Genomic DNA, 7,322 nt, shown 5'->3' on the forward strand with positions numbered 1-7,322 from the left:
CTCACTGTGTGGCAAAACGAATTAATGATCCCCCCAATGTTCTCTAATGGCGGAACGCAGATAACCGATGGAAATATTATACTCAATATATGATTTTTTATTTTTTATATATTCCTCTCTCTATGGACAGAACTGACCCTCTCTATGGACAGAACTGATCCTCTCTATGGACAGAACTGATCCTCTCTATGGACAGAACTGATCCTCTCTATGGACAGAACTGACCCTCTCTATGGACAGAACTGACCCTCTCTATGGATAGAACTGATCCTCTCTATGGACAGAACTGACCCTCTCTATGGACAGGACTGACCCTCTCTATGGACAGAACTGACCCTCTCTATGGACAGAACTGATCCTCTCTATGGACAGAACTGATCCTCTCTATGGACAGAACTGACCCTCTCTATGGACAGAACTGACCCTCTCTATGGGGAGAACTGACCCTCTCTATGGACAGAACTGATCCTCTCTATGGACAGAACTGATCCTCTCTATGGACAGAACTGATCCTCTCTATGGACAGAACTGATCCTCTCTATGGACAGAACTGACCCTCTCTATGGACAGAACTGACCCTCTCTATGGACAGAACTGACCCTCTCTATGGACAGAACTGATCCTCTCTATGAATAGAACTGACCCTCTCTATGGAAAGAACTGACCCTCTCTATGGACAGAACTGACCCTCTCTATGGACAGAACTGATCCTCTCTATGGACAGAACTGACCCTCTCTATGGACAGAACTGACCCTCTCTATGGACAGAACTGACCCTCTCTATGGACAGAACTGACCCTCTCTATGGACAGAACTGACCCTCTCTATGGACAGAACTGATCCTCTCTATGGACAGAACTGACCCTCTCTATGGATAGAACTGATCCTCTCTATGGACAGAACTGACCCTCTCTATGGACAGAACTGACCCTCTCTATGGGGAGAACTGACCCTCTCTATGGACAGAACTGATCCTCTCTATAGACAGAACTGACCCTCTCTATGGACAGAACTGACCCTCTCTATGGACAGAACTGACCCTCTCTATGGACAGAACTGACCCTCTCTATGGACAGAACTGACCCTCTCTATGGACAGAACTGACCCTCTCTATAGACAGAACTGACCCTCTCTATGGACAGAACTGACCCTCTCTATGGACAGAACTGATCCTCTCTATGGACAGAACTGACCCTCTCTATGGGGAGAACTGACCCTCTCTATGGACAGAACTGATCCTCTCTATGGACAGAACTGATCCTCTCTATAGACAGAACTGACCCTCTCTATGGACAGAACTGACCCTCTCTATGGATAGAACTGATCCTCTCTATGGACAGAACTGACCCTCTCTATGGACAGAACTGATCCTCTCTATGGACAGAACTGACCCTCTCTATGGACAGAACTGACCCTCTCTATGGACAGAACTGATCCTCTCTATGGACAGAACTGACCCTCTCTATGGACAGAACTGACCCTCTCTATGGACAGAACTGATCCTCTCTATGGACAGAACTGATCCTCTCTATGGACAGAACTGATCCTCTCTATGGACAGAACTGATCCTCTCTATGGACAGAACTGACCCTCTCTATGGACAGAACTGACCCTCTCTATGGATAGAACTGATCCTCTCTATGGACAGAACTGATCCTCTCTATGAATAGAACTGACCCTCTCTATGGGGAGAACTGACCCTCTCTATGGGGAGAACTGACCCTCTCTATGGACAGAACTGACCCTCTCTATGGACAGAACTGACCCTCTCTATGGACAGAACTGACCCTCTCTATGGACAGAACTGACCCTCTCTATGGACAGAACTGACCCTCTCTATGGACAGAACTGACCCTCTCTATGGACAGAACTGACCCTCTCTATGGACAGAACTGACCCTCTCTATGGACAGAACTGACCCTCTCTATGGACACCACTGACCCTCTCTATGGACAGAACTGACCCTCTCTATGGACAGAACTGACCCTCTCTATGGACAGAACTGACCCTCTCTATGGACAGAACTGACCCTCTCTATGGACAGAACTGACCCTCTCTATGGACAGAACTGACCCTCTCTATGGACAGAACTGACCCTCTCTATGGATAGAACTGACCCTCTCTATGGACACCACTGACCCTCTCTATGGACAGAACTGACCCTCTCTATGGACAGAACGGACCCTCTCTATGGACAGAACGGACCCTCTCTATGGACAGAACTGACCCTCTCTATGGACAGAACTGATCCTCTCTATGGACAGAACTGATCCTCTCTATGGACAGAACTGACCCTCTCTATGGACAGAACTGACCCTCTCTATGGACAGAACTGACCCTCTCTATGGACAGAACTGACCCTCTCTATGGACAGAACGGACCCTCTCTATGGACAGAACTGACCCTCTCTATGGACAGAACTGACCCTCTCTATGGACAGAACTGACCCTCTCTATGGACAGAACTGACCCTCTCTATGGATAGAACTGATCCTCTCTATGGACAGAACGGATCCTCTCTATGGACAGAACTGACCCTCTCTATGGACAGAACTGACCCTCTCTATGGACAGTGTCAGGATGTCAGTGTGTTACAATGTATCGGTGTCAGGATGTCAGTGTGTTACAATGTATCAGTGTCGGGATGTCAGTGTGTTACAATGTATCAGTGTCGGGATGTCAGTGTGTTACAATGTATCAGTGTCGGGATGTCAGTGTGTTACAATGTATCAGTGTCGGTATGCCAGTGTGTTACAATGTATCAATGTCGGGAAGTCAGTGTGTTACAATGTATCAGTGTCGGGATGTCAGTGTGTTACAATGTATCAGTGTCGGGATGTCAGTGTGTGTTACAATGTATCGGTGTCGGGATGTCAGTGTGTTACAATGTATCAGTGTCGGGATGTCAGTGCGGAGATCTCGGACAGTCGCACCGGGAGACGCAGATTTCGGCTCCGTCTGGCACTGAGAGTTACATCAGCTGCCACGTGGTGCTTCTGTTGTGCTGACAGGCTCCGCCCACTACACATGGTATGGAAAATTACTGGGAGAAGAGGGGGGGCAACAACAACAGAGGGGGGGGGAGAGCCCAGCACTGCCAGGAACACAGGATAACCCAGGAGTGTGCAGAGACTAAGGGGACACAGGAGAGCCCAGGAGAGGGCCCCCATCATCTCACTGCCAGACCCCCAACACTGAGCCTGACCCACCAGACACCCCAAACAGTGCGCAGACCCCAGACTGACACCCCAAACCCCAGACTGACACCACAAACAGTGCGCAGACCCCAGACTGACACCCCAAACCCCAGACTGACACCACAAACAGTGCGCAGACCCCAGACTGACACCCCAAACCCCAGACTGACACCCCAGACTGACACCTCAAACAATGCAAAGACCCTGGAATGACACCCCAGACGTTATGGAGACCCCAGACTGACACCCCACACAGTGTAAAGACCCCAGAATGACACTCCATACAATGTGCACCCCCCAGAGTGACACCCCACACAGTGTGCACCCCCCCAGACTGACACCCCACACAGTGTAAAGACCCCAGAATGACACTCCATACAATGTGCACCCCCAGAGTGACACCCCACACAGTGTGAACCCCCCAGACTGACACCACACACAGTGTAAAGACCCCAGAATGACACTCCATACAATGTGCACCCCCAGAGTGACACCCCACAGTGTGCACCCCCCAGACTGAGATCCCACAGTGTGCACCCCCCAGACTAACACCACACAGTGTGCTCCCCCCAGACTGACACCCCACACAGTGTGCACCCCCCAGACTGACACCCCACACAGTGTGCATCCCCCAGACTGACACCCCACACAGTGTGCACCCCCCAGACTGACACCCCACACAGTGTAAAGACCCCAGAATGACACCCCACACAGTGTGCTCCCCCCAGACTGACACCCCACAGTGTGCACCCCCCAGACTGACACCCCACAGTGTGCTCCCCCCAGACTGACACCCCACACAGTGTGCACCCTCCAGACTGATACCCCACACAGTGTGCACCCTCCAGACTGACACCCCACACAGTGTGCACCCCCCAGACTGACACCCCACACAGTGTGCACCCTCCAGAGTGACACCCCACACAGTGTGCACCTCCCAGACTGACACCCCACACAGTGTGCACCCTCCAGACTGACACCCCACACAGTGTGCACCCCCCAGACTGATACCCCACACAGTGTGCATCCCCCAGACTGACACCCCACACAGTGTGAACCCCCCAGACTGACACCCCACAGTGTGCACCCCCCAGACTGACACCCCACACAGTGTGCACCCCCCAGACTGACACCCCACAGTGTGCATCCCCCAGACTGACACCCCACACAGTGTGCACCCCCCAGACTGACACCCCACAGTGTGCACCCCCCAGACTGACACCCCACAGTGTGCATCCCCCAGACTGACACCCCACACAGTGTGTACCCCCCAGACTGACACCCCACACAGTGTGCATCCCCCAGACTGACACCCCACAGTGTGCTCCCCCCAGACTGACACCCCACACAGTGTGCATCCCCCAGACTGACACCCCACAGTGTGCTCCCCCCAGACTGACACCCCACACAGTGTGCTCCCCCAGACTGACACCCCACACAGTGTGCACCCCCCAGTCCCGGCAGGTCCTGCAGTCCTGGGTCTCTTGGAGAAGAATCCACAGGTCCCAGTGCTGTCTGGCATGTCATTTGCGGGTGACAATGTACAGATCTCCCCCCACAGGTGACAAACACCCCCCCCCCCCACAGGCAGGTAAAGGCTGTATATACAGATATACAGATACAGGTGAGGGGTGTATGTACAGCATGGTGAGGGGTGAATATATATATACAGACATATGAGGGGTGTATATATAGACAGATAAAGAGTGTATGTACAGACAGATGTGGGGTGTACATATATATAGACAGGTGAGGGGTGTACATATATATAGACAGGTGAGGGGTGTATGTACAGGATGGTGAGGGGTGTATGTACAGGATGGTGAGGGGTGTACATATAGACAGGTGAGGGGTGTATATACAGCATGGTGAGGGGTGCACATATATATAGACAGGTGAGGGGTGTATGTACAGGATGGTGAGGGGTGTACATATATATAGACAGATGTGGGGTGTACATATATATAGACAGATGTGGGGTGTACATATATATAGACAGATGTGGGGTGTACATATATATATAGACAGATGTGGGGTGTACATATATATAGACAGATGTGGGGTGTACATATATAGACAGGTGAGGGGTGTACATATATATAGACAGGTGAGGGGTGCACATATATATAGACAGATGAGGGGTGTATGTACAGGATGGTGAGGGGTGTATGTACAGGATGGTGAGGGGTGCACATACATACAGACAGGGGGCCGCTTACCATGCTGCAGCGCCCGGTCCTCAGTCTCTGGCCCCGAACTGTCACTGAGCGGCTTTTTCTTAAAGGCAAAGTTGCATCATCCAGAAACAAGGACAGCCCCGTGTTCCTCCTCCTCCCCCCAACTCCTCCTGCTGCTGTCACTGAACGATCCGTCCATTGTACAGACTGTATGTGTGCGGAATACCAACTCTGCTCCCCCTGTGCTATCCAGACTGGGGGCTCTGCTCCTCCTGTGCTATCCAGACTGGGGGCTCTGCTCCCTCTGTGCTATCCAGACTGGGGGCTCTGCTCCCCCTGTGCTATCCAGACTGGGGGCTCTGCTCCCTCTGTGCTATCCAGACTGGGGGCTCTGCTCCCTCTGTGCTATCCAGACTGGGGGCTCTGCTCCCTCTGTGCTATCCAGACTGGGGGCTCTGCTCCCTCTGTGCTATCCAGACTGGGGGCTCTGCTCCCCCTGTGCTATCCAGACTGGGGGCTCTGCTCCCTCTGTGCTATCCAGACTGGGGGCTCTGCTCCCTCTGTGCTATCCAGACTGGGGGCTCTGCTCCCCCTGTGCTATCCAGACTGGGGGCTCTGCTCCCTCTGTGCTATCCAGACTGGGGGCTCTGCTCCTCCTGTGCTATCCAGACTATGGGCTCTGCTCCTCCTATGCTATCCAGACTGGGGGCTCTGCTCCCTCTGTGCTATCCAGACTGGGGGCTCTGCTCCTCCTGTGCTATCCAGACTGGGGGCTCTGCTCCCCCTGTGCTATCCAGACTGGGGGCTCTGCTCCTCCTGTGCTATCCAGACTGCGGGCTCTGCTCCCTCTGTGCTATCCAGACTGGGGGCTCTGCTCCTCCTGTGCTATCCAGACTGGGGGCTCTGCTCCCCCTGTGCTATCCAGACTGGGGGCTCTGCTCCTCCTGTGCTATCCAGACTGGGGGCTCTGCTCCCTCTGTGCTATCCAGACTGGGGGCTCTGCTCCCTCTGTGCTATCCAGACTGGGGGCTCTGCTCCCTCTGTGCTATCCAGACTGGGGGCTCTGCTCTCCCTGTGCTATCCAGACTGGGGGCTCTGCTCCTCCTGTGCTATCCAGACTGGGGGCTCTGCTCCCTCTGTGCTATCCAGACTGGGGGCTCTGCTCCTCCTGTGCTATCCAGACTGGGGGCTCTGCTCCTCCTGTGCTATCCAGACTGGGGGCTCTGCTCCTCCTGTGCTATCCAGACTGGGGGCTCTGCTCCCTCTGTGCTATCCAGACCAGGGGCTCTGCTCCTTCTCTGCTATCCAGACTGGGGGCTCTGCTCCCTCTGTACTATCCAGACTGAGGGCTCTGCTCCCTCTGTGCTATCCAGACTGGGGGCTGTGCTATGCAGACTGGGGGCTCTGCTCCCTCTGTGCTATCCAGACCGGGGGCTCTGCTCCCTCTCTGCTATCCAGACTGGGGGCTCTGCTCCTCCTGTGCTATCCAGACGGGGGCTCTGCTCCCTCTGTGCTATCCAGACTGGGGGCTCTGCTCCCTCTGTGCTATCCAGACTGGGGGCTCTGCTCCCCCTGTGCTATCCAGACTGAGGGCTCTGCTCCCTCTGTGCTATCCAGACTGGGGGCTCTGCTCCCCCTGTGCTATCCAGACTGGGGGCTCTGCTCCTCTGTGCTATCCAGACTGGGGGCTCTGCTCCCTCTGTGCTATCCAGACTGGGGGCTCTGCTCCCTCTGTGCTATCCAGACTGGGGGCTCTGCTCCCTTTTTGCTATCCAGACTGGGGGCTCTGCTCCCTCTGTGCTATCCAGACTGGGGGCTCTGCTCCCCCTGTGCTATCCAGACTGGGGGCTCTGCTCCCTCTGTGCTATCCAGACTGGGGGCTCTGCTCCTCCTGTGCTATCCAGACTATGGGCTCTGCTCCTCCTGTGCTATCCAGACTATGGGCTCTG

At 54.1% G+C, this 7,322-nt stretch overlaps 1 protein-coding gene across 1 annotated transcript in view; it reads right to left on the reverse strand.

The window, feature by feature from the left end:
- Positions 1-5,510, reverse strand: part of SLC6A9 (solute carrier family 6 member 9) — a 175,358-nt gene extending 169,848 nt beyond the window's left edge. The window contains exon 1 of the mRNA XM_040360969.1: positions 5,416-5,510. The gene's annotated coding sequence lies outside the window, so the exon portion shown is untranslated. The remainder of the gene's footprint in view (positions 1-5,415) is intronic.
- Between the last annotated feature and the right edge of the window lie 1,812 nt (positions 5,511-7,322).

This window comes from Rana temporaria, chromosome 7, assembly GCF_905171775.1.
Source record: "Rana temporaria chromosome 7, aRanTem1.1, whole genome shotgun sequence".
NCBI lineage: Eukaryota > Metazoa > Chordata > Amphibia > Anura > Ranidae > Rana > Rana temporaria.